Genomic DNA, 8,691 nt, shown 5'->3' with positions numbered 1-8,691 from the left:
TTAATCAGCTCAATATATCACCAAGTATTACAATCAGCCAATTCAAATCAATTATGAATCACTAACTTGATAACAAAGAAGAAATAATTCCAAAATTTTGTCAAAATCACTTCAAGTGCTAATTATAGACTAAACTGTAGTTCCCAAAACAAAGCATAAAAGTCATGAAAACAATCAGAAACTTTATTTTTTTTTTGATAACTTTAAAATTGAGAAAATTGAGAGAAAAATCTCAAAGAGAGAATCTGTGATGATCACACGCTTGACATGCGGCTTGTGTTCGAATTATGTGAAAGAAAGTTTAGTCGATAAGAGCAGCTGACTGACTTTTTTTTTCTTCTATAGAGTGTAACTGACCGGCGCAATTTTGTTGCTATTTAAAGATTTTTTTTTGAGATTTTTAAGCAGTTTTTTGGTTTGTTTATTTGAAATATTGCCGAAGTGTTCATTTAGGGAGAGTGCATATGTTACGTAACGCGATAAAATTGACTTTATGAAACTTCTACAATATGAAATAAACTCTAGCAGGCATAGAGTGTGCTCTCAGGAAAAGTACTGAGAGCCAGGGCCCAACGGTTTTTTTGAAACTTTTAAAAAAGCAAACAAAATATTTAAAAATAAAAAAAAAACGTTACAAAATAAACGGCTATCCAATTCGTGTCCCCAACGGTTCATCCCTGGCTTCAATCTTGACTGAGAGCTACCATTCGAGCATGCGCATCCAGTATATTAAAGGTAAACAAGCAATCGAGAAGACCTGTAGAAGCTCCACTAAATAATGTCTTTAAATCAGACTTTGTCGATGATAAGAGAACTCATGAAGAACTCCTGGAAGAAGGCTGTTGATAGAGACAGTATTGCATTTGATATAAGCAATTGGCAGGCGAAAGACGGCGATAAAACTAGCTTTAGGCGACATCTGAGGGAGGCATATGTACTGTTAGCGAAGTAAGTAAGCTATCGAGAGCATGCTCTTTGATTGTGTAAGAAAATCTATATGATAGAGCGTTACGTCACATCTGAATCATGCCAAGGTCGTTACATGATGAAGTCAATGTTCTCCAAACTGTGTGTCGTTGAATAATTTTTAGTAAATGCCAGAAACTTAATGCTATGTGTGTGATTTTGGTCGAAACTTAATACCAAGGTGTGGCTTGGTAAAACTTAAAAGGCTTCTTAATACTCATTCGTCATACTTATTGGGGCCGTTCATTAATTACGTTCAGGGAGATTGAGACAGATGGTCAAAAACTGTTTTTTTTTTCACTTGACATAGTACCTACCTGTCCTCTTAATGGGTGTGAGGAGCAACTGAATCTTTTTTCAATATCGAGACCAGGACGTGAATTTCCCTGGAAAGACCCTTCCCTGTCCCAAAAAAACATCCGGGGCTGGGAAATCGAGAAAACAAAGGAGGTAGTTGTTTGAAGTTTGGCTACGTCTCAAATAAGAGTTGGCACGTCCAAAATGGAGTCAACTAATAACTTTGCTTCAAATGCTGGTCAGAGATGTGGTTCCGAAGGGTACGGGGATCATAAAGTCGATTTTTTATGTAACATAATAAGGGAACTTTCGGAAATTAAGTGACTGTTCACAATTCAGGTTCATGATACTACTTTAGAGTGATAAGGTAAGGAAGAGCGGAGGAGGAGGAGGGAGGTAGGGCTTACAATTGCTACATAACTTACGAACATTCCCCCACAAGTTAAATCGGCTTCCTTTCCTCATTCTGTAAACATTCTTTTTATTTCCTTTCAATTTCTAGAGAAGATTTGCGAACAAAAAACAAAAAAAGATTTCTCACAGCTGCTCACAAAAAAAATTGAGAGGAACATATCTAAATATAAAGTGTGTATATTTTGGTCATTTTGTAAGCGATTGTCGGACATAATGAGTGGAAATTTTTGAGAATCTCGTGTAATATTTTCTTGATAAGTAAAAAAAAATGAAGACTTTGTGGTGAGTTTTATTGGAATTAAGCCTGAAGTGTGAAAATTAGACACAAAATTATTACTTTTTTAGTTTCATCACGTGCTTGCTATTTTTGCTATTTAACATCACAGCATCGACAAAAATTGAATGTTCTTATCAATATTACACATTTTTTGTGATTGGCTCGTCTTATTACTGCAAAATATCAACAAATGTCAATATAACATCACCAGAATTAGCGGTCATTGACAGCGCATCCAGCAATCACTCAATTGACAGATCCAACGATGATGTCCTCGGATTCTGGTCCGAGAACAAAACAATCAACTTTTTTCCACAAAATTTAGACAAAATATTCAAAAATCTCAAATTAATTGTGATTATGCATGGAAAAATTAGTGAAATTCATCAAAATGACTTGATGTCCTTTCCGCAACTTGAGTACCTTAATCTCCACAACAACACAATTGAGGTATTAGAGGAAGGACTCTTCGATTCCAACCCTAATTTGGCATTCATTTCCTTTGCAAACAACAAACTTTATAAAATTCATCCAGAAATTTTTGATAAATTAACAAAATTGACATTTTTGTTCCTGGATGCCAACAAATGTGTCGACAAACTAGCTAAAGATGACCATAAGGCACTCACCAAGGCTATAAAGGAAGTTAAAGTTAAATGCTTAAATGACACAATTACAACAACAACAACAACAACGACTGAGACAAACAGAATTAGTCATGAAAAGTTGAATGATCAGACAAGCTCGGGATGGAGATTTAATGTGAATTTTTGTGCCTTTTTTGGATTTTTGATTGCTGTATTAAAAAGTTAATGGTTTATTGTGTGACTTCCAGGTGGATATGGGAAGGTGTTTAGGTGTAAAAATGTGTAAAAAGATTGAAATAAATTTACAAAAATTGAACAAAAATGAAATCCAGATGCCGGATTTTTATCTGTCTGTCTATGGCATGATTATTATGGAATTTGATCTCTTTGAATGGTTATCCGAATAGGAATAGTCGGCTACTTACTTACTTACTTTCTCCTCGGAACACACTAACCTGGATATCCAACAATATACTTTGGGACAGTTATGGGGAACTTATGTACCACGGTCATGTTGAAAAAGTCATTAGCCATATGCTGTGTATGGGTTCTGTCAAGGTTTTTGACCAAAATGTGTCGCGAAAAATTAAAAAGCTCATCAGGACCCTAGAATATGGGAAAGGTTTATACATAACCTAAAATTATACCGAGAAACCGACCCGAGGCCGACCAGATTTTTGCATGGTGCCGGATTTGAATCTAACCGACAAAATACAAATTTAAGTCGGAGTTGACTTGACTCCATTCCAAATCCGAGTCAACTTTGAGGTTTGTAAACTTCTTTATGAACTAACTAGACTTGTGTCATTACCTTGGCAAAGAGTACGCTCTCAAGAGCGGATTAAGTCAATAAGAAAGGATAATGTCGATTTCCCATTCTCACTTGCCTACTGATTGTTTCCCCACTTACATTTTCCCACTAGTCTTTTTCCCACTGGTACGTTTGACCGCTGGAAGTTTTGCTTTTAGAAAAAGACTAGTAGGCAAGTGATCAGCGGGCAACCGAACCAAACCCAATAAGATTGCTTACAAAAATGCTCGTTTAGCATATTTCAGATGAAAAAGCACTCAAGAGCATGGTCTTTGTCTGCTAGGGTTACTTACTTACTTTGTTGGTCGTACAGTCAATTGTGATCCATCACTTCCTTTATACGTCTCCGAAGACTTATCAATTTGGAGTCAAAATCACTTATTTTTCCAAAAACAATGACTTTGTCTTTGACTGCAGATCTGCGCCTTTAATTCACATCAAACTTTACTTGCAGATTTATCAATGATTCACACAATATTCACAACATTACATATTGGAGTTTTTTGACTTTATGTGAGCAAATGTGTGATACACACATGTGATGAACAAAGACAAAAAGCAGATAGCGTCAAGCCATTAAATATATACAGACTGCAATCATTGATATTTGTTTTGTTTTTGTATTGCTCACATGAAGATTTAATTGAAAATGATTATTGTATATTGAAAGTTTAAAGGTGACGAAAGAAAGAGAATTGATGATAGAAGTTGCAGGGGTGTAGCGGTTCCTACACAAGACCAGCAGAATAGAACATAATGTAGGGTTTGCTCATAGCAATGACATTGCGGTCGATGTGTCGTTGTTCAACCCCAAATTCTCTACAAAATTCCGATGTCCTTGATCAATCCAACAATATCCAAATAGCGATGTTTTGGTACAAGACCGTTATGCATTCCCGATTTCGGGACCGGAACGGTACTTTTCTGGGAAATTATGGTTCCGGTACCGAGAATTTTAGCGGGAAATCGAGAATCAGGAAGGCATAAACAACCGTTACGCTTTGCTACAAAATTACGTAATTTTCCAACGTTGCCTGACACAGCTTACAATTGATTTAGATGCAAGGGTGTACCTAGGGGGAGGATCTTATACGTTGACGACTTACAAAGGTTATTGATGGATCTGTGAGGAACTAAGAAGAGTGAATCTTGAGTTAGAAAATTGTGTAATTTGATACGCTTCATATTCCTAATGGAACAACCCATAAATCAGCAATTGAGCAAATTCTAATGCAGTGATGGACAACCTGTGTGCCGCGGCACTCTAGTGTGCTTCTCAAAAAATGTTTGAAAATTCCATAAAGCGTATGTCGTGTGCAGTGAAGCTTACCACCAAGGTGTGCCACGGCACACAGGTTGCCCACCACTGCATCGACCCAAATTCATCTCGATTTCCAACTCTGCACAAGTTCATGACCGATTATATGCACAATCTTAATATATTCTTAGTCACAATCGCATTTCACGGAAAGTCCGAATTGTCTGATTAACAACAGAGAAGAAAAAACATTCAAAGCTTGCCTGCCTTGCTACGTGTCTATTATTATACTTATAGAATTTCATCATCATTTTTCAGTTACGAATTGGATTTAGAGCGAATATGTGAATTTTTTTTGTGTTGACAAAAAATTGCAAATTGTGACGTAAAAATTTGACAATAATTTCAGATTAAATGATGTTTTGGTAAGTATGAATATTGGGTTTTAGGGAATTTAGATACATAGCGCAAGTCTGTTAATCGATATGATTGAGTCCAAGGTCATACTTTTCTAGGTTGAATTTTTGATCGATTATTCGATTTGCGGTGTTTAAGGTAGTCAATGTTGGCTGAAGATATTCATGAATATGTTGATAATTTTGTGGAAAGTTGTGGATTTATGTTAGAATTTGGGGAAGTTTTGACAATTTTTTTGGTCATTATTGGTCAATTTTTGTTCATTTTTAGTCAAATTTTGTCAAATTTAGTCAAACTTGATCAATTTTTGATGAATTTTGCTTAAATTTTGATGAATCCTGGCGAACTTTTGATGAAGTCTTACAAAATTTGTCGAAAATTTCATCATTTTCAGTCAAATTTGGTTAATTGAAAGTTTTGTAAAAAAAAAAAATAATTGAAAACTCGTCAAAATTTGACTTAAATTGCCAAAAAGTTAATCAAATTTTTGAACAACTTTTGACGGTCAAATTTTGATGAATTTTTAAGAATTTATAAGAATTTTTGCTCAAATTTTGCCCAATTTTAATCAAATTTGATCGGGTTTCGCTTAATTTCAGCCAAATTAAGCTCAATTTTGATTACTTTCGGCCAAAGCTAAGTTTGATCAAATTTTAGTAAACTTTAGTCAAGTTTTAGTGAATTTTGATGATCTTTGGCCAAAATTTGATAAATTTTATTGAAATTTTGATAATTTTTCTTAAATTTTTGTCAAATTTGACTAACTTTTGATGTAAAATGATTAAAAATGACCAAAAAATAATCAAAAATTTACAAAATTCGATCGAATTTGTCTAAAATTGGCCAAAAGTGAACAAAATTTAGCAAAATTTGATCAAAATTCGTCAAAATTCATCAAAATCTAATCAAAATTTGATTAAAATTTGACTAGAATTTCACTAAAATTGCACAAAATTTGACTAAAGTTAGCCAAAAAAAAATTGAAATTGAGCAAAATCAGTCAAAATTTGATTAATTTTGCTCAATTTTAATCAACTTTATGTCAAACTTGATCAAATTTGTGTCAACTTTAGTCAAATTTATTCAAATTTTGATCAATTCTGACGAATCTTGACTAAATTTTGCTCAATTTTGACAATTTTAATCCAAATTTAGTCAAATTTTGGACATCTTTTGTCAAACTTTGGATAAAATTTGACGAATTCTTGCTTAATTTAAATCACTTTTGGCGAGTTTTAGTCAAATTTGATCAAATTAAGTCAAAATTTCGTCAATTTCAATCCAATTTTAATAAATTTTTGTATTTTTTTTGCTAAATTTCGATCATTTTTAATAGACTCATGTGTTTAATGTATTTGTCATCGCCAAAATGACCAAAAATCACCCAAAACATTCAATCTTATTTATCTTCATCCACCAATCTAGGTCAATACTACTCATCATCATCCAGTGCCTACCTTACAACTCAATAGCACTAAATGTTGAATATTCACACGAATTAACATCATTTTACATCACATCATCAACATATCACTGCATAGTGCTCGACAGCCTCAACATAAACTCATCAAAATCAGCCACAATCAACAACATCACAGGACAGCACATAGATGACAATACAGACGATGACGTCATGGGATTTTGGGTCGAAAATAATAAAATGTTTTATTTTCCAAATAATTTACATGAAATTTACAAAAATTTGGAACTGATTCTCGTCATGAACAGTCAACTGAAAGAAATTCATCAAAATGACTTGAAATTTTATCAAAAATTGGAATTCCTGTGCCTGGATTTTAACGACATTCAAATAATTGAAAATAATTTGCTTGATTTTAATCCAAATTTAATTTTTATTTCAATTTCGTACAATAAAATCCACTCAATTGGACCGGATGTGTTTAGGAAGTTGAGAAATTTGAATTATCTTTGGATCATCTCCAATCCGTGCATTGATGTCTATGCTGAGAATAGTATGGTTGAGGTTAAAAAGGCAATTAAAAGGACGAAACGGAAATGTTCAACTGGACATGAAATTTTGATATTTTTTGTAATTTTAGGATGTCTACTTTTAGTTTTTGGGTTGATTTTTGGGACTATTTTGATGCTTTGATGATTAGGGAATGCTGGGGTGGGGTTGGGAATTTATGATGAGGGTAATGAAGGTTCAGAAGCTTAGCTAGGGAGGGTTATTGAGACCACGAACCCCCTTCGAGAATTTGAAAACCGTTAATTTTGTAACGATTTTTTTAAATTTTAAATTGGGCAAAATTTAAATAAATATTTAAAAAAAATTTAAATAAATATTTAAATATTTAAATAAAATTTAGCTAAAATTGGGAAAATTTTGACCAAACTTGACTGAAATTGACTGATAATTGTTAAAATTGAGCAAAATTTGGTTAAAATTGACCGAAAATAATAAAATTTTAACTAAAATTGAGAACATTTTGATCAAATTTGGCTAAAAGTTATCAAAATTCGTTGAAATTTAACCAAAATTTTATCAAACTTTGCAAAAATTGACCAAAATTTGTTCAATATTGAGCAAAATTAAGAGCTTACCCCCCTGGTTCCGCGAAGGTTTAGTCCGGAGGTTTATACCCCAGAAAGATTGAATTTTGGTCCATAATTTTGCTACAATCCATCCCAATGAAGGAAAGATCCACCCGTTACGTAATTTCCGAATGAACCCATCCTAAAAATGTTTGTGTTCAACACAAAATGACTGATTTTTTTGACAAAATAAAATAAAGAGTCTGTATGAATTAAAAAATGATTAAAACCTGGAAAATCCCTTGATAATTCATATTAATATTGTCATCATAATCATCCATCCATCCATTCATGTCATTATAATGTGAATATTAAATTTATTTCAGCATATGCTTGATAATTAACAAAATCAACTTTCCTATCGACAGTCTGCTGTATCATCCTAAGCCAGAAGCATACTAGTGTGCGGCCAAAAATTTTAGAGTATACAAAATTGCTAGGAACCGTATCTCGTGTGCGATTTCGGGTCAGTTTCGATTCAGTTTCGGTCCAGGCTAACCACTAAGTTGTGTCGCAGAAATTAAAAGGTTGCACATCACTTTATCAAGCACAAATGACACAATAAAGCACAGAGATGTAATTAAGAGAATGACTATGTAGGTTTGGGGTTCAAAATTTCCTTAAAAAATCTTCAGATTTCTAGGATTTTATGTCAAAAAAATCTGAAAGTTAGTTTAAATGCACACATCTCTACTCCCTCTCCTCTCATCCCTTGAACAATTCCTGACTACGCCCTTTATATAGTTGTAAAAGCATCACTTCATCGATATATTGTAAGCAAGCATTCAAAATTGTCTTGATAATGCCGGAACTGTTGATTCTAACTCTTTTGAAAGCAAATGATTAGATTTGACGCAACTATGTGCTCAGGAAAGCCTATATATGTAAAATTCTCATAACCTTGAACTTTATCATCATTTTATTCTCTAAAACATTTTTTTGAGATTATTGAATTTAATCATTTTTTGAAAATTAGTCATTAGCTTATCAGTGACATTAAATTTTCTTTTTATTATTTTAAATCATTATTTTGTTATTCTTTATTTTTTGTACATAAGAACTCTTCTAAAATGTATATTTCGTGTATTAGTACTGAGCGACAATTATG

General features: G+C 33.1%; 1 long non-coding RNA gene across 1 annotated transcript; it reads left to right on the top strand.

Moving 5' to 3' along the window:
* The first annotated feature begins 1,787 nt into the window (after positions 1–1,787).
* Positions 1,788–2,868, top strand: LOC139088241 (uncharacterized). Its single transcript, XR_011544204.1, has 2 exons — positions 1,788–1,959; positions 2,023–2,868. It is a non-coding gene; the product is annotated as an uncharacterized lncRNA (long non-coding RNA).
* Positions 2,869–8,691: the final 5,823 nt, after the last annotated feature.

This window comes from Chironomus tepperi, unplaced genomic scaffold, assembly GCF_022539635.2.
Source record: "Chironomus tepperi strain 1889 unplaced genomic scaffold, CSIRO-AGI_Ctep_v1 contig_7, whole genome shotgun sequence".
Taxonomy (NCBI): Eukaryota; Metazoa; Arthropoda; class Insecta; order Diptera; family Chironomidae; genus Chironomus; species Chironomus tepperi.
The sequence above is the reverse complement of the archived record's forward strand: the minus strand, read 5'-3'. Positions and strand labels throughout refer to the sequence as shown.